At 48.6% G+C, this 23,800-nt stretch overlaps 1 pseudogene; it reads right to left on the bottom strand.

Moving 5' to 3' along the window:
- The window catches only part of LOC115081317, an 89,066-nt pseudogene that overhangs the window by 21,666 nt on the left and 43,600 nt on the right, over positions 1 to 23,800 (bottom strand).

A 23,800-nucleotide genomic window follows, 5' to 3' on the forward strand; every position in this document is an offset into this window, starting at 1 on the left:
CGGACAAGTTTGTGGAATCTTCATGTCCCATACACAAGAAGGCAGCATTGGAAGCTACCCTGGCGAGCCTCCTGTCCTTGAAAGCCATCATCCCAGTACCTGCATGGGAAATGAATTCTGGACACTATTCCATTTATTTCATGGTACCCAAGAAAGAGGGCACTTTCCGGCCCGTATTGGACCTCAAGTCAGTCAATCGATACTTAAGGGTCCCGAGGTTTCGCATGGAAACTCTGCGCTCAGTCAAGACCGCAGTACAGCCAGGAGAATTCCTCATGGCCTTAGACTTGTCAGAAGCTTACCTCCATCTCCCGATCCATCCGGATCATCAGCGCTACCTACGCTTCAAGGTTCTGGGATGCCACTTCCAATTCCGGGCTCTGCCCTTCGGGTTAGCTACGGCGCTGCGGACCTTCACCAAGGTGGTCGTAGTGGTAGCAGCGGCGCTCAGACGGGAAGGAATCCTTGTCCATCCCTATCTAGACGATTGGCTGATCAGGGCGAAATCACGAGAGGAGAGCCATCGGGCAACCGACAGAATGATCGCCCTCCTGGAAAGCCTGGGATGGGTAGTCAACCTCAACAAGAGTTGCCTACAGCCTTCCCAATCACTGGAATACCTGGGAGTCCAGTTCGACACCCAGGCAGATAAAGTCAGTCTCACTACCAAGAGAAGGTTAAAACTTCAGACGCGTCTCCGGTCCTTGCTGGGGGCCAGCCGGCCCATAGCTTGGGATTATCTGCAGGTTCTCGGCCTCATGGCATCCACCCTGGAAGTGAGACCTTGGGCAAAGGCCCATATAACACCTCTACAACGCTCCCTGCTCTCTCGCTGGAGCCCCCACTTCCGGAACTATTCCGTGCATCTACCTCTGCCAGCCAGAGTGCGGACCCAGTTACGGTGGTGGTTGCAGTCCAACCACACGAGCAGGGGGTCGAAGATGTCCGCCCCCACGTGGACTCTGCTCACTACAGATGCCAGCCTGAGTGGTTGGGGAGCACACTGTGAAGAACTCACCGCACAAGGGCGGTGGGACAGAGAAGAGTCCAGGTGGAACATCAACCGTCTAGAGGCACAAGCAGTCCGGTTAGCCTGCCTGCAATTTGCTCACAGACTGCGGAACCGAGCAGTCAGAGTGATGTCCGACAACGCCACCACGATGGCTTACATCAACCGCCAGGGCGGAACCAGAAGCCGACAGGTATCTCTAGAGATAGCCCCGCTGATGGCTTGGGCAGAGGCGAATCTTCAGGACATCTCCGCCGTCCACATTGCCGGGAAGGACAACACCACGGCAGACTTCCTCAGCAGAGAAAGCCTAAATCCAGGGGACTGGCAGCTGTCATCCACAGCCTTCCAGATGATTGTGGATCACTGGGGGATTCCGGACATGGACTTACTAGCAGACAAGTCCAATGCTCAAGTTCCCAGTTACTTCAGCCGCAAGCGAGATCCGTTCTCTCGCGGGATCGACTCCCTGGTTCAGCCATGGCCTCCAGGGTCTCTGCTATACGCCTTTCCTCCGTGGCCTCTGCTGGGTGCCCTTATCCACAAGATTCAGAAGCACTGGGGCCTAGTTCTTCTAGTGGCACCAGACTGGCCAAGAAGACCCTGGTACGCGGACATGAGAAGACTACTGGCAGGGGAGCCCCTTCCCCTGCCTCCACTCAGGGACCTGCTTCGTCAAGGTCCCATCCTCCACGAGGATCCGGCTCAATTCTTACGGTCTGGCCATTGAGAGGGCTAGACTGAAGAAAAGAGGTTACTCGGAGCCCGTGATAGATACACTTCTCCGAGCTCGCAAGTTTTCCACATCCCTCACCTACGTACGGGTCTGGAGAGTGTTTGAAGCCTGGTGCGACACTCATGGCACCAATCCACATGCGACTACTATCCCTATTGTCCTGGATTTCCTGCAGGATGGACTTCAGAAGGGTCTCTCCCTCAGCTCCATCAAGGTTCAGGTGGCTGCGCTGTCTTGCTACGGTCCCAGGAGGGACGGCAAGACCATTGCCACGCATCCAGATGTCTCGCTTCCTGAAAGGAGTCAAGCACATTCGTCTGCCACTAAAGTGGCCTGTGCCCCTGTGGAACCTTAACCTAGTTTTGGATTTCCTTGCGGGATCCACCTTCAGACCCCTTCGGGGCCTGTCTCTCCATTCTCTAACTTTGAAGATGGTGTTTCTGCTGGCAGTGTGTTCCGCACGCCGCATCTCAGAGCTACAAGTGCTGTCTTGCCGTGATCCCTTTCTGAGAATCACTCCTGAGGCTATCCATCTTCGCACGGTTCCCTCCTTTCTACCTAAAGTGATCTCACAATTTCACCTCAACCAAACCATATCTTTGCCTACCATGGCGGGTTTGAAGAAATCAGAAGAAGGCCGTTTACTACGCCATCTCGACATCGGCAGATTGCTGCCCAGATATCTGAAATTGACAGAAGAAGTACGAAAGATGGACCATCTGTTCGTCCTGCACAGCGGAAAGAAACAAGGTGAAGCGGCCTCTCGGCCCACCATCGCCCACTGGATTAAAGAAGTTATCAGAGCAGCTTACGTAGAGGCCGGGAAGTCGCCGCCTCTACAAGTCAAGGCTCATTCTACCAGAGCCCAAGCAGCATCTTGGGCAGAATCCAGGATGCTGTCGCCTGCAGAAATATGTAAAGCGGCGAGTTGGTCCTCCCTCCATACCTTCTCCAGGTTCTACCGTCTGGATGTCCAGGCCAGGGAGGACACAGCATTTGCGAGGGCAGTCCTACTCAGTCCTCAGGCAGCCTCCCACCCGGGCTGGGAGTAAAGCTTTTGTACATCCCATTCGTTCTGAGTCCATCTGGCTACACGCTAGGAAATGTTGAGATTACTACCTGATAATCTCCTTTTCCTTAGTGTAGACAGATGGACTCAGCATCCTGCCCAGGCTGCCGGTATACATGGGTTTCATCGATTCAAGGTAGGCCATGTCATTTTCTTACATGAGAGTGTCCCCTTTGCCAGGTGTCGACGCCTTCTGGTTGTGAATGTTGGTGGTCTCCAGCTACTATCAGTCGGTCAGGGGAATCCTGTTTCACTATTTCACTGAGCGTCAGTACACATACATCCATAACAGCTTTTGCAAGGAAGATTACTGAGTTGCTACGCTTCCTGTGGGGGTATATATACCCGTGCTGACGTCAGATCAGTCTCCAACTGCTAGCATGAGCATACTATACCCATTCGTTCTGAGTCCATCTGTCTACACTAAGGAAAAGGAGATTATCAGGTAAGTAATCTCAACATTCTCTCTCTGATACTGAGAGTGGAGATACAGCAGAGGAAGGATGTGCATGGGGGTGAGGGAAGACGAGTTAAGGACCTTCTCTGGATCTGATTCCAGGAAGCCCTCTCTGCTGCTGGGTTAGGGTCTCCCTCACATGAACACTTTCTATTTATTTATTTATTATTTATTTAGTAATTTTTAGATACCGACATTAGAAAGGCACATCATGTCGGTTCACATATTAACCAAAGCGAGGAAAATACATCATAACAGGGTAAAGGGAAGATGACTGAAGAGAATAACTAAAGCAGAGGCAAGAAAAGATAGGAATGTAAACATTGGTTAAATAGATTCAACAACAAATAAAGAGCAACTATATATATATATATAAATAACTATATCTAGAGGGATAAAATGAGTTCAAACGGCAAATGTTAAGTTACATAATCCAAAGGGGGGGGGGGGGGGCAGGGTTAATGCTATGCAGGAGGAGTTACAAAAGGTAAGTTACATACTCCAAAGGGGGGCAAGGATTAATGCTATGCAGGGTGGGGAACAGGTAAAAACGGTGTATTATACAATAGCATTTCTGGAATTCACAAAAGCATATTATACAGTGGCAGATCTGGGATTCACAGAGGGAGTTAGATTAGTCAGGGTAGGCTTGATGGAAAAGCCAAGTCTTTAATTTAGATCTAAATTTGATTGGGCAGGATTCTAATCGGAGCGTCATGGGCATGGAGTTCCATCGCACAGGGCCTGCTATAGAAAGAGCTCTATCCCTGGTGGAGGTGAGATTGCTGTTTTTAGAGAGGGCACTTGCAGGGTTCCTTTGTTAACTGACCTGGTGGGACGGGTCTGTACGACAGGGCTAAAAGGAGAGTCGAGCCAGAGAGAGTTGTGCGAGAAGATGGATTTGTGTATGGTAGTTAATGTTTTATGGAGAATACGGAAAGGGATTGGCAGCCAATGAAGGCTTTTCAGAATTGGAGTGATGTGGTCAGTTTTGCGGGTGTTAGTGATAATTCTGGCTGTTGCATTCTACAACATTTGGAGCGGTTTGATGGTGGCATGCGGGAGACCTAGTAGTAATGAATTACAGTAGTCGAGTTTAGTAAGGAGGGATGATTGGATAACTGTACGAAAGTCTTATAAGTGCAGCAGTGGCTTGAGTTTTTTTAGGACATTTAGCTTGTAGAAACCATCTTTAAGGATGGAGCTTACGTATTTTTTCATGTTTAATTGCTCATCCAGAATGACTCCAAGGTCTCTTACAAAGGGTTGGTTTAAAGTAGGTTTACAAGAGGGGTCATGCAGTGAAAGGGGTTTAGAATGGGGAGAGATAAGTAGTAGTTCTGTTTTGTTTGTGCTCAGAGCAAGATGAAGGTTCGTAAGTAGTGCATTGATAGGAACGTTTCCCAATGCTTCAGTGCATCGGATATTGTGTTGCGGATAGGGATTGTGATTTGGATGTCATCAGCATATAGATAGAAGTTAAGTTTGAGTTCTGTTAAGAGGTGGCATAGAGGTGTAAGGTAAATGTTAAATAGGGTGGAGGAGAGGGAAGAGCCTTGCGGGACACCTTGAAGTAAGGGGAGGGAAGAAGAGATGGTATTGCCTATTTTGATAGATATTATATTATATTCTATCTATAGAATATAATATTTATCTATAGAATGTAATATCGGTGATATTATATTCTATCACCGAGGCTGCTCTCTGCGACCGTCACTCACCTGATATAGAAATCACTGATTCTCTCTCTGATACTGAGAGTGAAGATACAGCAGAGGAAGGATGTGCAGGGGGTGAGGGAAGACGAGTTAAGGACCTTCTCTGGATCTGATTCCAGGAAGAGATGGTTAGGCTCTCCCTCACATGAACACTTTCTATCACAGAGGCTGCTCTCTGCGACCGTCACTCACCTCATCAATGATTCTCTCTCTGATACTGAGAGTGGAGATACAGCAGAGGAAGGATGTGCAGGGGGTGAGGGAAGACAAGTTAAGGACCTTCTCTGGATCTGATTCCAGGAACCCCTCCCTGCTGCCAGGTTAGGATCTCCCTCACATGAACACTTTCCATCACCGAGGCTGCTCTCTGCGACCGTCACTCACCTGATATAGAAATCACTGATTCTCTCTCTCTGATACTGAGAGTGGAGATACAGCAGAGGAAGGATGTGCAGGGGGTGAGGGAAGACGAGTTAAGGACCTTCTCTGGATCTGATTCCAGGAAGAGATGGTTAGGCTCTCCCTCACATGAACACTTTCTATCACAGAGGCTGCTCTCTGCGACCATCACTCACCTCATCAATGATTCTCTCTCTGATACTGAGAGTGGAGATACAGCAGAGGAAGGATGTGCAGGGGGTGAGGGAAGACAAGTTAAGGACCTTCTCTGGATATGATTCCAGGAACCCCTCCCTGCTGCCAGGTTAGGATCTCCCTCACATGAACACTTTCCATCACCGAGGCTGCTCTCTGCGACCGTCACTCACCTGATATAGAAATCGCTGATTCTCTCTCTGATACTGAGAGTGGAGATACAGCAGAGGAAGGATGTGCAGGGGGTGAAGGAAGACAAGTTAAGGACCTTCTCTGGATCCGATTCCAGGAAGCCCTCCCTGCTGCCGGGTTAGGGTTTCCCTCACATGAACACTTTCTATCACCAAGGCTGCTCTCTGCGACCGTCACTCACCTGATATAGAAATCATTGATTTTCTCTCTTGGTTCAGGATGATATTTCTGATACAACAGGAAATCTTGCCGTACTGATTTGTTTCCATGAGGAGGGAGGTTTTGATGTTGAACAGACCATTGTGCTTTTGTGTTTCTGTCTCAGATAATGATGTCAGGCTCTGTCCATCTTCTTGTCTCCAGGTCACTTCGGGCTCTGGGTACCATCCTGAAGATTCATACACAACCCTGATTCCTCTGTCCTGATAGTAATTGATAGAGATGGAAGGAGCAGTGCCCAGAGCTAAGGGAAAGTAACACCAATCTGTCAGAACATGAGAGGGATTCATTCTCTTCTAGTGACAGGGTGATCTGCCTTTATCTCCTAATATTAAGCATGAGGGGGATTTTGTCTCCTACAACTGATGCAGAACAGGCCCAGAGATCCTGATCACCAGCAGAACTGCAGGGCGGTCTCTTCTGTACTTGTTTCCTGCTGACACAAATAATGTGGAGCAGGGCCAGGTTTACATAAGAACATGCCATACTGGGTCAGACCAAGGGTCCATCAAGCCCAGCATCCTGTTTCCAACAGTGACCAAGCCAGGCTACAAGTACCTGGCAAGTAGCCAAACATTAAATAAATACATCCCAAGTTACTGTAGTTTATTAATTAATAGCAGTTTATGGATTTTTCTTTTAGGAACTTATCCAAACCTTTTTTAAACCCAGTTACACTAACTACCATAACCATATCCTCTGGCAATGAATTCCAGAGCTTAACTATGCATTGAGCAAAAAAATTAATTTTCTCCGATTTGTATTAAATGAGCTACTTGCTAACTTCATAGAGTTCCCCCTAGTCCTTGTATTATCAGAAATATTTAAAACTCGGTTACCCATAGGCAGTGGGAGAGGTTTCCCTGGGTCTTCTCAGTAATCAGAAGGTGGAGCATGGAGAGGATCTTACCCAGAAGTCAGAAGTGTGAGGAAACCTCATTACCATTACCAGTATAACAAAAATCAAGGAAAATTGGTTCTTACCTGCTAATTTTAATTCCTGTAGTACCATGGATCAGTCCAGACTGCTGGGTTATGCCTCCTTTCCAGCAGATGGAGTCAGAGAAAAACTTGAAGGGCACTCCCTCTTAATCTGATGTGCTACCTGCTTCTCTTCAGTATTAAACTTACCAAAGCAGGATAACCAGTTTAAACAACGGTCAGATCAAGCAAGGACAAGAAGAAACCACACAAACTATGTACATATGAAAAATAATCTTCTTCTGCAGCACCTAGGATATCAAACAGAAAATGACGTGAATAGAAACAACAAGTGGACTCTCATCCCTACCCAATGGATGGGTTCTGGACTGATCCTTGGTACTACAGGAACGAAAATTAGCAGGTAAGAACCAATTATCCTTTCCCTGTATGTACCTGGATCAGTCCAGACTGCTGGGATGTACCAAAGCTTCCCTAACTGGGGTGGGACCTGGAGAGTCCCGCTTGAATGACACTGCTCCCAAAATCATTGACATCCGATGCCTGGACATCCAAACGATAATGTCTGGCAAAAGTGTGCAGAGACTTCCAAGTCGCCGCTCTGCAGATTTCTTGTGGTGATACCAACTGGCTCTCTGCCCAGGAAGCAGCTTGCGACCGGATCGAATGAGCTTTTAAACCCTCCGGAACAGGTCGTCCACGGCAAATATAAGCATAAGCGATAGTCTCTTTCAACCAACGGGCAATGTAGCTTTAGACACCTTATGTCCTTTCTTAGCTCCATTCCACAGAACAAACAGATGACCAGAAACCCAAAAAGCATTGGTGACTTCAAGGTAACACAAGAGCACTCTTTTGACATCTAGATGCTTCAATTCTCTAGCATGAGGACTATCCTGATCTAAACCCGGAAAGGCCAGAAGCTCCACTGACTGATTTAAGTGGAAGGCAGAGATGATCTTCGGAAGAAAGGATGGAACCATTCTGAGTGAAACCCCAGAATCAGAAAATTGTAGGAAAGGCTCCCTACAGGAGAGGGCTTGCATCTCAGAGACCCTCCTAATGGAGCAGATAGCCACCAAAAGCACCTTCTTGAGGGTTAAATCCTTTAAGGCAAACTTCTTGAGGGCTCAAAGGAGGTTCACATAACACCTGGAGCACCAAATTAAGACTCCACGAAGGACAAATGGAGAGTTCAAGTGCTTCTCCCCAGTCAGAAAACGTACCACATCAGGGTTTCACCTTCGATCTTGCCTCTAAGACATTCCAAAGCTGCTACTTCCACCCGGAGGGAACTAAAGGATAACCCCTTGCTGAGTCCTTTCTGTAGAAATGCAAGAATTTGTGCCACTGAGGCTTACACCAAGAGTCGAAGACCTTAGACATCCTGACATAAATTAGAGAAGTAGAGGTCTTTCGTACCCGTAAGAGAGTGGATATGATATCCTTAGGATAACCTTTCTTTCTCAATTGTCTCCTCTCATAAGCCAGGCCACTAGACAAAAGTGATCCACCTGATCTAAAAATACTCCACCCTGACATAGCAGGTTTGACAGATGGCTTAGGTGCAGAGGACCGTCCAAGGTCAGGTTGATTAAGTCTGTGAATCATGGTCTCCGAGGCCACTCTGGAGGTACTAGGATGACCGTCGCTGGGTGACCTTCTATTCGGCACAGAATTTTGCCTACCAGAGGCCGTGGAGAAAACATGTAGAGCAGAACATCATGCGGTCAAGGAAGCACTAGTGCATCTACCCTTTTCGCCCCATGTTCCCTTCTGTGACTGAAGAAGCATGGCGTCTTTGCATTCTTTTGAGTCGCCATCATGTCCAAATGAGGAGGGCCCTATCAGTGAGAGATGAACGTCATCACGTCCCAGGAGAACTCCCATTCTCTGAGGTCCAGCTGTTGACAGCTGAGGAAATCCACCTGCACATTGTCGACCCCCGCTATGTGAGAGGCCACCAGCAGAGCTAGATGACGTCCTGCCCAGGCCATAAGCTTCTCCGCTTATAGGGCTACTGGGCAGCTCTTGGTTCCCCCTTGATAGTTGATGTAGGCCATTGTTGTCGCATTGTCAGACAAAACTCTCACTGCCCGATTGCGGACTAGGGGATGAAATCTCTGTAACGCCAAGTGCACAGCTCTATTTATTTATTTATTTATTTATTTAGAGGTTTCTTGTATACCGAGGCACGTTTGCAAAACATCACCTCGGTTCACAATGTAACATAAATTAGCAACAGGCTTTACAATAATAACATTAACAGGTAGGGATTAACAAGGGCAGGGGAGAATAATACGAGAAATATATACAAATGTACAAGTTGATATTAACAAGTAGGTTAAATAAGCAATAAGGATGATTGGGGGGGAAGAAGAGGAGGGAACCTAGAGTAAAGAAGGGGGGGAAGGAGAGGGTGGGGGGTGTAGAATGGGCGAGGGTCAGAAGGGTGGGGAGAGGGTCAGATGGGGTAGGGAGAGAAAAAAAGAAGGTGAGAGGGTCAAATGAGCGGTCGGTAGGTGGTCAAATGGACGGTGATGTCGAATCTATGTGGGGAGTCAGTTTATTAGTCAGGATACGCTAGTTTGAACAGCCATGTTTTAAGATTGTGCTTAAATGTTTTGTGGCAAGGTTCCTGGCGTAGTTGGGAAGGCATTTTGTTCCAGTGGGAGGTTCCTGATATGATAAAGGATCGCTCTCTAAAGGTGATATGTTTCAAGCACTTAGGAGAGGGTATTTGGAGTTTGGCTAGGTGATGTGTTCTTGTGGGTCTTGTCGGAGTGTGAAGCAGGAGATGTTCTGGGAACCATTGCATGTCCTGATTATGAATTGCTTTGTGTATTAGCGTGAGTACTTTATATATTATCCTGGAGGTTACAGGGAGCCAATGTAAAGATTGAAGGACTGGTGTGATGTGGTCATGACGGTGTGTGTTGGTAAGGATGCGTGCCGCAGCATTTTGTAATAACTGTAGAGGTTGTAGGGTACTTTTTGGTAAGCCAAGGAGGATAGCGTTACAATAATCAAGTTTGGACAGGATCATAGCTTGCAGAACTGTGCGGAAGTCGGAGGTATGAAGAAGAGGTTTGATTCTCTTCAGTGTGGCTCATTGCGCCTCCTCCTACGATCACTGGCCCTGGGCTGACTGAGACTGGCGCATGGCTCCCCAACCAGATAGGCTGGTATCCATGGTTACTATCATCCACTGAGGCAACTCTAGGTCCACACCTCGCTTCAAGTGGTCGAGGTCAAGCCAACAACCAAGACTTGTTCTAGAGGACTCTGTGAGTAGTAAGGGAACCTGGAACTCTTCCAACATTGGATCCCAGTGGGAAAGCGAAGCTCTCTGCAAAGGCCTCATATGAGCAAATGCCCACAGGACCAATTCCAGAGAGGATGCCATGGAACCAAGAACCTGCAAGTAATCCCAAACCCTGGGTACCGGCAGCAACAAGAGATGATGAACTTGCGACATTAGTTTGGTTATCTGTTCCTCCCTGAGGAAGACTTTGCCGACTCAGGTGTTGAATCACGCTCCCAAGAAGTCCAGGACCTGAGAAGGAAGCAGATGGCTGTTGGACTGATTGATGACCCAGCCAAGGGAGCGCAGGCGGTGTAAAACTTTGTGTATCGCCAGCCTGCAGAGGTCCTCTGATTTCACTCGAATGAGTCAGTCGTCTAGGTATGGATGAACCAGTACTCCCTCTCTCCTGAGAGTTGCTGCCACCACCACCATCACCTTGGTGAAAGTGTGGGGGGCTGTCGCCAAACCGAACGGTAGGGCCCGAAACTGAAAATGCCTCCCAAGGACTATAAACCGGAGATATCGCTGATGATCCTCGCAGATTCCGATGTGCAAATATGCTTCTGTAAGATCCAGGGAAGCCAAGAACTCGCCCCTGCGCACCACCGCAATGACCAAGTGGTGCGCAGGGGCAAGGCTCTCAAAGTACCATATTTTCCATCCAAAAATATGGTACTTTGAGAGCCTTGTTCACCTGTTTGAGATCCAGAATCAGACAGAAAGTGCCCCATTTCTTGGGCACCACAAAATAAATGGAGTAACGCTGGGTCCTGCATTCGTCTGGGAGAACTAGAACTATGGCCCCCAAGGACTTCCAGCCTGTGGAGGGTTTGAGAAACAATCTGCTTCTTTACCGATGGCTCACAGGGAGAAATCACAAATAGGTCCTGAAGAGGCCAAGCAAACTCTAATGGAAAACAGTGTTGTTTGATGTTTAGAACCCACTGGTCCAATGTGATTTTGAACCATTCCTTGTAAAACAGGGACAGCCGTACTCCGATGATTGGAACAGAGGAAGGAGTCAGCCTTATCTCATTGAGAGAATTTGGGTCCAGAAGAGCCTTGGTTGACTCCGTCATGTGCTGGTTTGTGCCCTCGATAGGAATAGAACAAGGAATGAGATCTCCTTGATGTTATGAAAGTGGACCCCTGTTTCGAGGTAGATATCTACCGTCGAAAGGTGAGACCGATTGGATCGGAGAGGCTTGATTGAAGAATTCACCCTGGAAGCATGCAACCCCCCCAGGAGGAGCCTGTACAGGTCCGGCTGCTGGGACTTAGGCGACTCCTCTGAAGACTGTAGAAAGGTCTGGATGCAGGCGCCTCCTGCAGGTCGTGGGTTCCAGATGGCTGGCGCCTCCAGCAGGTCGTAGCAGTCTGAGGACGGAGTCGTAGAAGAGTCCAAAGCCGGTCCGAGGTTCGATACACAGGCGGGGTCCGAGTCCAGTCCAGGGTCTAAGCAGGAGAAGGGTCCAAAGCCGTACCAGGATCAAGCAAGGAGAAGGGTCCAACGCCGTAGCAGGATCAAACCAGGAGAAGACACGTCCACCAGTCCAGAAGTCAGAAGCCAAGAATCAATCCACGGAGCAGGGGAGCAGAACGGGATGAAGAACGAAGAACCAGGAACACAGGAACACACTCAGGCAGGAACCTCAATACCAAGGCAAGGACTGAATGCTCAGCCCTTGCCTTAAGTACAGGAAGCCAGGAGAGGAGTCTCTGGGGGAGCCATGACACTTCCTGTCATGGCTCCTGTAAGAATACCCATCAGCCATGCACGTGGCTCCTAGGAGCAGAGGAGGAGGAGCCAGATCGCCGTGGAGCCACGCTGCTGATCTCAGCAATGGCGGCGGCCGCTAGAAAGAAGAGGAAGGGGCTGCCTGCCCCCGCAGGAACCCTTGACAATACCCGGTGTCCCGGGTAAGCTATTCTTTTCGCACCCGCCGGCCCGGCTTCAGTCGCAGTCTGCTGCGGCCATGACACCCGGTCCCGATCGCGGCTTGTCGCGGCCGGCGGTGCTAACACCTGATGTTTGCCGCTGTCCCTGGGGAGGTGCCCTGCTCTGTCAAAAATGTCTTTGACCCCAAAAGCGAGTCCGGGGAGGGAAGAAACTTCTAGTCCCTCTAGGCTTGTCCTCGTGAAGCTTATGCACCTTATTCTCCCCTAAAGACATTATCAGCTGCTCCAAATTATCCTGAAACAGGAATTTTCCCTTAAAGGAGAGCAACCCCCAGCTGAGACAGAGGAAACATCAACCGACCAGTTATGCAGCCACAAGAGCATGCGGACCGAAACTGCGGACACTATAGTCTTGGGCGAGGTATGGAGGAGGTCATACAAGGCATCTGTGCCAAACACTATTGCCGCCTCCAAGCGCTCTGCCTGCTCCGACTCCTGAGGAGAAAGGTCTCTAGAAATGAGAAGTTGCTGAACCCACCTCAGGCTTGCTCGCTGCATGAGACTGCTACAGACAGTAGCCCTCACCCCTAGTGCCGACACCTCAAAGATTCTCTTGAGGTGGACTTCGGGTTTCCTGTCCTGGAGATCTTTAAGGGCCACTGCTCCAGCCACAGAATAGTTGTTCTTTTGGTTACAGCCGACACCAAAGCATCCACTTCAGGAACCTTCAAGATCTCCAGGGACTCCTCAGGCAGTGGATAGAGCTTGTCGCTTTCCCCACTCGCAGGCCCGACTCCAGAGTGTCCCATTTCTGGATCATCAGCTGTTAGAGCATAGGGTGAAAAGGAAATGTCCTAGCTAGACTACGCAATATGGCCACAATAGGATCCACCATGTCATGGCCCGGGACATCCTGAGGGAGCAAGGACATGTGGGATCAGCGGGTCATCTCTCTGAAATAAACGAACAACCCTCGGGTCATCATCCTTCACCGGAACGGATTTCTCTGGTTCTTCGTCCTGATCCATCCCAGTGGGGAGAATTAGGCTTACGTGCTCCTGCAGGTCCGAGCCCCCTTGGTCTCCAAAAGGAAGATCCCGGGACCCTGGATCTTCCGAATCCGAACAGCCCCCTGCGGTTCCAACTGCCTGGGGACCTTCTGGAGAGGCGGGTCTTCAGGCAGTCTGTATGCTCCTGTCTCACCTGGCTGTGACCTGCTCGCTAAATAGGTTTTGTGCATCAGCAGCACAAAGTCTGCGCTTCAAAGGCAGGTTGGCCCCTGGGATCTGCCACTGGGAGAACAAGGTCGTCATCAGGGAAATCCTGAAATGAGTCCTGGAGGCTCCCAGAATTCAAATCTGGGGGGAAAATTTGTGGTGGGAGATCCGCTCTCCCTGCTAATCAAGCTGACGTGGCAGCAAAAGTCTCCAAAATGGCTGCCGTTCCCCCGCTCAGCGGGAAAGGGTCAGCCTGATCTCCTGCAAGGTCGGCTTCTTGCCCACTCCATGGGACTTAGCCGTGGAGGAGGCACCGGGAACACAGACCTGCTTGGGAGAGCCGCGAAGCTGGCTCCCAGCCGGCGGTGCATCGAGACGCACGCGGCATGCCGGAGAGGGGAGAAGTGCGCGGGCACGGGTGAACAGCGCCAAGCAAGCCCTAAAGAGTGAGTGGACATGGAGAGCTGAAGGCGCAACAGCAAGATAAAAATACCGCTATCGAGAAAAGGGTAGTTGCACGGCTTTTCAGTTTTTTTTTTTTTTTAAAAGGCCACTCATCCAGAGGGATTCCTTCCCTGGAGCCGGTGCGCGGGAGGAGGGACCGGACCACCGGTAATCACCCCAGGCCTCTCACTAGAATAAGGAAGCAGGCAGGGTGTCCAACCCCAGCTCCGGAGATACCTACAAGCAGGGGGGATGGTCCCATCAGGACCTGCCTACCCCCTGGAAGGACCAGCACTACAAGTAGTTCAGCTGTAGGAAAGTTTCCCTTGTTATCCTGCTTGATCCTATCCTGCAAACTGGCTAACTATCCTTTAACTTCAAGATTAGTTCAGTACCGCAGGTTCTGTACCACCTCCATCTCCTGGAGACAGAGAAATACTGAAGAGACGCAGGTGGCACACTAGATTAAGAGGGGGCGCCGTCCAAGTTTTTCTCTGTCTCCATCTGCTGGAGGGGAGGCAAAGCCCAGCAGTCTGGACTGATCCGGGTACGAACAGAGAAATTGCCATTGCCTCCTCCCAGATCTTCCCCTCTCCCACCTCCCAACTCCCCCATCACCACTGCCACTGGTCCTAATGCGTGGCCCCAGTAGCTCAGCATCTCTATCAGGGAACCTCAGCATGGGCGCTGAAAACCCTTGTGTGCAGATAGGCCCTGTGGTGATCTCGAACTCATACAGGTTTCAGCATAACTGGAAGTCTGTGCAGGAGGAGAAGCAGGGACGCTGCAGGGCCTGTCAGTACACGAGGATTTGCAGGCTCCACGCTCGTTCCCTGATGAAGGTGCTGCTGCTGTAGGGTCGGTGTCACTTACAGGACCTGTGGTGCCAGGACAGCAGCTCACCCAGATGAGACCACGGAGGCTGGAGCCAGCACTCTGGTGCCTAAGAAAGTTTGATGCCGGAGGCAGTTGCCTACGTTACCTAAATCTGGGCCTGATACATAGTGAGCGCATCTTCCCTTTGGTGGAAACATTGCTTGAAAAAAGATTCATAGAAAGCTGGATCTGGAAGGGCTGTCAGGAGGACATCCACTCTATCCCTCTAGTCAAGATCCAGTTTACGCAAGCCAAAATGAAATACTCATGTATACTTTACTTGTCCACATTCCCCTCACCCATGGCTACACCCCCTTTGCATTAAGGCAAAATATGCAGCTAGATTGCTAATGCTGTTCATTCAAACTTTATTGCAATCATTAAATGCTTCAAATTGCCTGTGTTGGGGAGCGCTAGGAGATCTGTCCCGCTTACCAAGAGGTGTGTGTTCTTGGGCCATGGCTCGACCTCCGAGGAACTCTGAAGAGGTGCCGCGGCAGGCGAGGCATGTCCAAGCATGGGCTGGACAGGAGTGAGGCTGGACTGAAGACTGGAGATACTGACCCTCCTCCGGACCTGCACGCTTCGGAAGACCAACAACGCAATGGTGGTCTTATGAACAGTCCTCCGACCGTTCCAAGCCCTTTCGGACCTGCCGCAGGGTACGGCAAAAAGCGGCAGGCCGGATGGAGGCCAGGGCAGCGGAGACCGGAACATGGAGATTCAGACGAGACTCGGGGACGAGGGATGCACAGACGTAGACTAAGGCACAGACGTAGACTCAGGAACGAGGTACTTGGCTTGCATCATGAAGCGCCCTACTCAGCCCACCCGTGGGGCTGGTCGCAGACCACGACATGGCTTGCCACGAGGTACCAAGCGTACAGAAGACTCAGGAACAAGGTACAAAGTAATCAGAAGATTCAGGCAAGGCTCAAGGTAATCAGAAGGTTCAGGTAAAGCACTGGGGTGAGACTGCGACGCAGCGCGCCCTACACAGTCCACCCGCGGGACTGGTCACGGACCACGCTGGACTCGAGGAGCCTCTAGATGAGAAATGGAGCAATGAATGATGTCTCAGAAACTGTAGAGGCCTGCACCGAGGCGCGCCCTACTCAGCCGCCAGTGGCTGGTCGCGGACCACGCTGATGGTACAGGTTCTGGCAGAGACTTTGGCACGGACGGAGCAAGCACTAGGGACTCCGTAGACCAGGGACAAGTACAGAAACAGAAGTCTCCTGGAGGCTAGTGATGCAGAAGAGAGGCAGGCATCGTACCATGAGGCGCACTACACAGCCCGCCCATGGGGCTGGTCGCGGACCACGACATGGCACACCAGGAAGCGTGGTATGAGGAACCAGGGGTTCAGGACAGTAAGACAGACTCACGGACTTCAGGATCAGGAGAAGCAACATCAGGCTGGATCACGGATATCAGGAACAAACATCTGGACTGGAACACAGATACTGGATCAGGAGACAGACCTTAGGGCTGGCACATGGACATTTGGAACAGCAGGTGAACATCAGGACTAGAACATAGACAAGAAGACAAGACGAGGAGCTCCAACAAAGAACAGGAAACACAGGACCTTGAAGAAATGCTGGAACAAGGACGACTCCTGGAGCGAAGGACAGCAGGATCCCAGGAGTGACCAACTCCTTGCGAAGGCCAAGCTGGAATGGACGCTGAGCCTTTTTGTAGGGCTGAAGAGGACAACGCCCAGGAGGGGTCAGCAGGGGGGCCACACCTGGCAGGCCCTTGAAGAGGAGGAGAGAGGCGTGTGTCCGCGCCTTAGGAAGCTGGATGAAGAGAGGCAGGATCCGTCGGTGGCGCTCCCAACCATGAGGAAGGCCCAAGGATCGAGGCAGGCAGCGGAGCAGCCCTGCCCCAAAGCTGGCGGAAAGGCAGGTAGCTGGAGCGGCTTCCTGCTGCGAAGAAACCAGGCAAGGAGAGAAGAAGGGCTGCAGGCACCGGCAGGGACGGCCTCGCTGCCGGCTGAAGGCCCCGGCAACGATGAGGACGACTCCCCATCGTCCCGAGGACCCCGGGAACGGCAGCGGCAGTCCCAGCTGCGAGAGAGGACTCCCGGCAGTCGGCCCTGCCGCGCAGGCCAAGAAAACGCGGCTCCGTTGCCGCATCGGGGGGAGCAGCGTCAGCAGCCCGACTGGCCACAAGAGGCCTCGCTGGCAGGACCGCAACAGCCTGGACATTAAATTCCTTGCCATATCTTTTTCATTTCTCCATTGGACTGGTGATCTTGCCTTCCACCTCCTGCTGTGTGCTAGGTTGCTTTGAACGCTGTCCTGTATGAGGAGGATCATCAGTGGGGTTTAAACACCTAGAGATGGAGCCCTCAAAGTTAAATCCCCTATCCCCGCCTCGACACATACATTTAGGGAACTAAATCCATGAGGTACCTACATTTAGGTGGCTAAAAATGAGAGGGAAGCAGTAAGTGGATTTAAGTTGAGGGAGAAATTTTAGGTGCCAAATGTATTCGGCCAAAATTAGATGCAAAGACAGCTCATCTAGATGTAGGTGTGAGCCCATTTGTCCCAAAATAAGAGAAATGCCCCCACAGCTCAGCCATCCCCCGCCTGCTCCCCAGAATCCTCCCAAAGCTGAACCGGCAGGAGGACTCGCTCTTGCCTCTTACTGTCCTGGCGTCCTTCATTGCTCTGATGCTAGAGGTGCGGTGGGCGCAGGGCCGATAAGACGAGAGATGCCAGTTCAGCTTGGGAATCCTCGCGGGAGGTCTCTTATCTGATACTGGAATGGCTGGGAGGGGAATCACCAGGCTGGGCAGGATCCTGGGGCTGCAGGGAGATTTCCTTTTTCTTTGATATCGGTGCAGAGGGATCACTGGCTTAGGGAAGGACAGAGCCTGCTGAATTTAGGCTGAGTGGCCCAAATCTAGGCTGCCATATTTCACTTTAGGAGAATTTTCAGCCAAAAATCTAGGCCCCTAGGTTCAACAGAAAATTCTGCTCGGCAATTTTTGGAAGATTATCTGTTCAGCTGGCCAAGAATATCTCAGCAGGAGAAATATCAAGAGGGAGCATTTTCGTAACTATTTCTATGATTTTGATTTTGTACAATTCCTGTTGTTTTTGCTATGGCCCTGAAAACGTTTCTGCAGGTGTCTGTGGTGAGAGGATGATTAAGATCGCCGGGCTGAAAGGAAGACACCCATTCCCTTAAGTCATACGGGTCTAATATCTAACTTTTTATGCTAAAGATTGTAAACATCGGTCACGTATTCTTAGTTCTATCCAACAATTCAGCTGTGTGATTTACCTTCCATCAGTGTCCCCTCACCCATATAACCCTGCTTCACAAGTCACTACATCTGCTTCCATCGACAGCTCAAGCTTCTCACTCTGCAGCTCCTCTCTGCCACCCATTTTACTTCTCTCTACAGCCCTCCTCATGAACTTCACTCCTCTGGCAAATCGCTCTTATCTGTGCTTTCCACCTCGCTGCGTCATACACCTGGAACAGATGTTCTGTCTTGGGGCATCCTGCTCTCTATCTTGCCTTATTCAAATCCAGCCTAAAAAGAACCACCTTATTGAGGTTGCTTTTAAATCTTATCCCCGATTATCCCACTCGTAGCCTTACTGATTACAATAAAAGATAAATTAGTGCAACTTAAACTCTCGTTGAACACCAAAAAAACAGAAATAATTTGGCTGAGTCGAAATCCACCTAAATCCATACCACCAGGTGTAGATCTGGGAAACTGGCAAATAATCCCATCAACTCAAGTAAATGATATAGGTGTTCAAATCGACCAAAATTTAAGAATGAAAATGCATATTAGTATTTATTTATTTAGTGTTTTTCTATACTGACAATCAAGGTAGGAATCACATTGTGCTGGTTTACATTTAACAGGGGGTACAAAATGAAAATAAAATAAAACAGTAACTGGTGAAGAGAAACTATGAAGTTACAATAAAACAAGGATGTTCAAAAACTAGGTGAAGAAGGAAAGGCTAAAGGAATTTAACAGAGCAATTATTTACAATGTTCTAGGAATGTCTGACTATGTTTGTCGTTGATTTGAGATTCAGTTGGGGTCTGGAAAGGCTTGATTAAACTACGTCTTAAGCCTTTTTCTGAATGTTAGAAGGCACGGTTCCTGTCGAAGTAAACTGATTAAATCAGGTTACAAGAAGTTGTGGATTCTGAGCTGACTGAAGCCATTACTAACCACAACGGATTTCAGAAATGTACTACAAACACTAATATTCTCAAAGTTCTACTACTGCAGCTCCTTACTTCTAGGTCTTCCGGCAAGTCACATAAAGCCACTTCAACTACTACAAAATGCCGCAGCAACGCCACTATCGGAAGCAAGGAAATACGACCACATCACTCGTACTCTGATGGCTCTGCATTAGCTCCCAATACAATCAAGAAAATATTATAAACTTCTAACGATTCTATTCAGTAACACTAATGCATACAACTGTAACATTTAAACCACACAATCCCCACCACCTCCCTCCCCTGAACTCTCAGATCACAAAACAAAGGCCACTTAGCAATCCCCACTATAAAATTCTCAGCTGACATAAAGCAGAGAGAGAGAGTATTATCAACTGCTGGCCTGAAACTCTGGGATCCCATGCAGACAACACACAAAAAAGACACAACAGACATTTCAAAAATGCCTATGGAATGACATAAACTTCCAGAATACCAGGTCTCAGAAAAGCAAATTAGGACTTGAAAAATAATTCTACCTCGCAATCCCTCTATATTATTTTTGGTTATGTATTCATATGTCTGCCATTGTACTGTGGATTATAAATGAGCTGCATACACTGAGTGGCACTACAGAAGTCAGGAGTAGGAATAGTAGTAGAAAGTTACAGAGAAGGATGAGTGGATTAAATAACATCTGCTTTCTTCTATACCAAACTAAGGAGAGCTTAAACTGTAAGCAAGCTGAACCTGTAATGATGGTGGATTGCAAGGTCCTAGCAAGGGCTACAGAAGAGAAATCATATCTGATAGGATAAGGTGTGAGCTTGTATAGGAATGGTGCCTGCCTAACCTGGACAGACAAGAGGGTGCAGAAGTGAGCCCTCATAAGAGCCTTATAGAGGGGCAGTATGAGACCTTTCTTCCCTGCTTCCACCTCTGAGTTAATGCAGTCTAACATGAGTTAGATGACCGAGGGGTTAAAGGGACTCTTAGGGAAGATAAGGCCATTGCAAAAAGACTAAAAGAATTCTTTGCTTCTGTGTTTACTAATGAGGATGTTGGGGAGATACCAGTTCTGGAGATGGTTTACAAGGGTGATGAGTCAGACGAACTGAATCAAATCATGGTGAACCTGGAAGATGTAGTAGGCCAGATTGACAAACTAAAGAGTAGCAAATCACCTGGACAGGATGGTATGCATCCTAGAGTACTGAAGGAACTCAAAAATGAAATTTCTGATCTATTAGTTAAATTTGTAACCTATCATTAAAATCTTCCATTGTACCTGAAGACTGGAGGGTGGCCAATGTAATCCCAATATTTAAAAAGGGCTCTAGGGGCGATTCGGGTAACTATAGACCAATGAGCCTGACTTCAGTGCCGGGAAATATAGTGGAAACTATTCTCAAGATCAAAATTGTAGAGCATATAGAAAGACATGATTTAATGGAACACAGTCAACATGGATTACCCAAGGGAAGTCTTGCTAACAAATCTGCTTCATTTTTTGAAGGGGTTAATAAACATGTGGATAAAGGTGAGCCGGTAGATATAGTGTATTTGGATTTTCAGAAAGCATTTGACAAAGTCATGGGATATAAGGCGATGTCCTTTTGTGGATTACAAACTGGTTAAAAGGAAACAGAGAGTAGGATTAAATAAATAGTCAATTTTCTCAGTGGAAAAGGGTAAACAGTGGATCCTCAGGGATCTGTACTTGGACCGGTGCTTTTCAATATATATATAAATCATCTGGAAAGGAATACAATGAGTGAGGTTATCAAATTTGCAGACGATGCAAATTTATTAAGAGTACTTAAATCACAAGCGGATTGTGATACATTACAGGAGGCCCTTGCAAGACTGGAAGATTGGGTATCCAAATGGCAGATGAAATTTAATGTGGATAAGTGCAAGGTGATGCATATAGGGAAAAATAACCCATGCTATAATTACACAATGTTGGGTTCCATATTAGGTGCTACAACCCAAGAAAGAGATCTAGGTGTCATAGTGGATAACACATTGAAATCGTCGGTTCAGTGTGCTGCGGCAGTCAAAATAGCAAACAGAATGTTGGGCGTTATTAGAAAGGGAATGGTGAATAAAACGGAAAATGTCATAATGCCCCTGTATCGCTCCATGGTGAGACCGCACCTTGAATACTGTGTACAATTCTGGTCGCCGCATCTCAAAAAAGATATAATTGCGATGGAGAAGGTACAGAGAAGGGCTACCAAAATGATAAGGGGAATGGAACAACTCCCCTATGAGGAAAGACTAAAGAGGTTAGGACTTTTCAGCTTGGAGAAGAGACGACTGAGGGGGGATATGATAGAGGTGTTTAAAATCATGAGAGGTCTAGAACGGGTAGATGTGAATCGGTTATTTACTCTTTCGGATAGTAGAAAGACTAGGGGGCACTCCATGAAGTTAGCATGGGGCACATTTAAAACTAATCTGAGAAAGTTCTTTTTTACTCAACGCACAATTAAACTCTGGAATTTGTTGCCAGAGGATGTGGTTAGTGCAGTTAGTATAGCTGTGTTTAAAAAAAGATTGGATAAGTTCTTGGAGGAGAAGTCTATTACCTGCTATTAAGTTCACTTAGAGAATAGCCACCGCCATTAGCAATGGTAACATGGAATAGACTTAGTTTTTGGGTACTTGCCAGATTCTTATGGCCTGGATTGGCCACTGTTGGAAACAGGATGCTGGGCTTGATGGACCCTTGGTCTGACCCAGTATGGCATTTTCTTATGTTCTTATCCTGTAGTTACACGATGTTAGGTTCCATATTATTTATTTGTTTTATTTATTTAAAAGTTCTTATATACCATACAATTAAGGCATTTAAATGTCCATCTAGGCCATTTACAAGAATACAAACATAATTTAAGATAAAAAGCAATATTAACACAATTAAAATTAAAGTACATACATTAAAATTTAGATTCTGGTAATATAATGTTAGGAACTACCACCCAGGAAAAAGATCTAGGCATCGTAGTGGATAATACTTTAAAATCGTTGGCTCAGTGTGCTGCAGCAGTCAAAAAACCAAACAGAATGTAGAGATTACTTACCTGATAATCTCCTTTTCCTTAGTGTATGCAAATGGACTCAAAACAAATGGGTATAGTGTGCTCGTGCTAGCAGTTGGAGACGGATCTGACGTCAGCACGGGTACATATACCCCCACAGGAAGTGTAGCAAATCAGTAATCTTCCTTGCAAAAGCTTTTATGGATATATGTGTGACTGACCGATCGATTAAATGAACAGGATTACCCTGACCAATTTGATGGTAGCTGGAGACCACCAGTGTTCTCAACCGGAAAGTGTTGACACCCGGTAGGGTGGAAGCCCTATAGAAGCAAACATGGCTTACCGTGAGTCAGCGAATCCCCATGTATACCGGCAGCCGGTCGGGATGCTGAGTCCATCTGCATACACTAAGGAAAAGGAGATTATCAGGTAAGTAATCTCTACATTTCCTAGCGTGTAGCAGATGGACTCAAAACAAATGGGATGTACAAAAGCTACTCCCGGACTGGGCGGGAGGCTGCCCGAGGACCGTGTAGGATTGTCCTCGCAAATGCTGTGTCCTCCCTGGCCTGGACATCCAGACGATAGAATCTGGAGAAGGTATGGAGGGAGGACCATGTCGCCGCTTTACATAATCTCTGCAGGCGACAGCAGCTTAGTTTCTGCCCAAGAGGCCGATTGCACTCTGGTAGAATGAGCCTTGACCTGTAGAGGTGGTGGTTTTCCTGCCTCTACGTAGGCTGCCTTGATAACGTCTTTAATCCAGCGGGCGATGGTTGGCCGTGAGGCCGCTTCCCCTTGCTTCTGCCCGCTGTGCAGGACGAACAGATGGTCCGTCTTTCGTACTGCTTCAGACTTTTCCAGGTATCTGGATAGCAGTCTGCCGATGTCGAGATGACGTAGCATTCGACCTTCTTCTGACTTCTTCAGACCTTCCATGGTAGGCAAGGATATGGTTTGGTTGAGATGAAAGTGTGAGACCACTTTAGGTAGAAAAGATGGAACTGTGCGAAGATGGATAGCCTCTGGAGTAATTTTGAGAAACGGATCACGGCAGGACAGCGCTTGTAGCTCTGAGATGCAGCGTGCTGAACACACAGCCAGCAAGAACACCATCTTCAAGGTCAACAAACGGAGAGACAGGCCTTGAAGGGGCCTGAAGGCTGATCCCGCTAGAAATTCCAATACTAGGTTGAGGTTCCATAAGGGCACTGGCCACTTCAGTGGCGGGCGAATTTGTTTGATTCCTTTCAGGAAATGTGAAACGTCTGGGTGTTTGGCAATGGTGTTGCCGTCTCTCCTGGGACCGTAGCAAGACAGCACTGCTACCTGAACCTTGATGGAGCTGAGGGACAGACCCTTCTGAAGTCCATCTTGTAGGAAGTCCAAAATGATAGGAATCTTAGCGGTATGCGAATTGGTGCTGTGAGAGTCACACAAGGCTTCAAAAACTTTCCAGATCCCGATACATGTTAGTGATGTGGAGAACTTGCGTGCTCGGAGAAGTGTATCTATCACCGGCTCCGAGTATCCTCTTTTCTTCAGTCTAGCCCTCTCAATTGCCAGACCGTAAGAGAGAATTGAGCTGGATCCTCGTGGAGGATGGGGCCTTGCCGTAGCAGGTCCCTGTATGGAGGCAGAGGTAGAGGCTCCCCTGCCAGTAGTCTTCTCATGTCTGCGTACCAGGGTCTTCTTGGCCAGTCCGGGGCCACTAGAAGAACTAGGCCTCTGTGCCGCTGAACGCTGTGTATGATGGCGCCCAGCAGCGGCCACGGAGGAAAGGCGTATAGCAGGATCCCCTGAGGCCACAGCTTTAACAGGGCATCGATCCCCTGAGCTCGAGGATCCCGCCTGCG

This window comes from Rhinatrema bivittatum, unplaced genomic scaffold (genome assembly GCF_901001135.1).
Source record: "Rhinatrema bivittatum unplaced genomic scaffold, aRhiBiv1.1, whole genome shotgun sequence".
NCBI lineage: Eukaryota > Metazoa > Chordata > Amphibia > Gymnophiona > Rhinatrematidae > Rhinatrema > Rhinatrema bivittatum.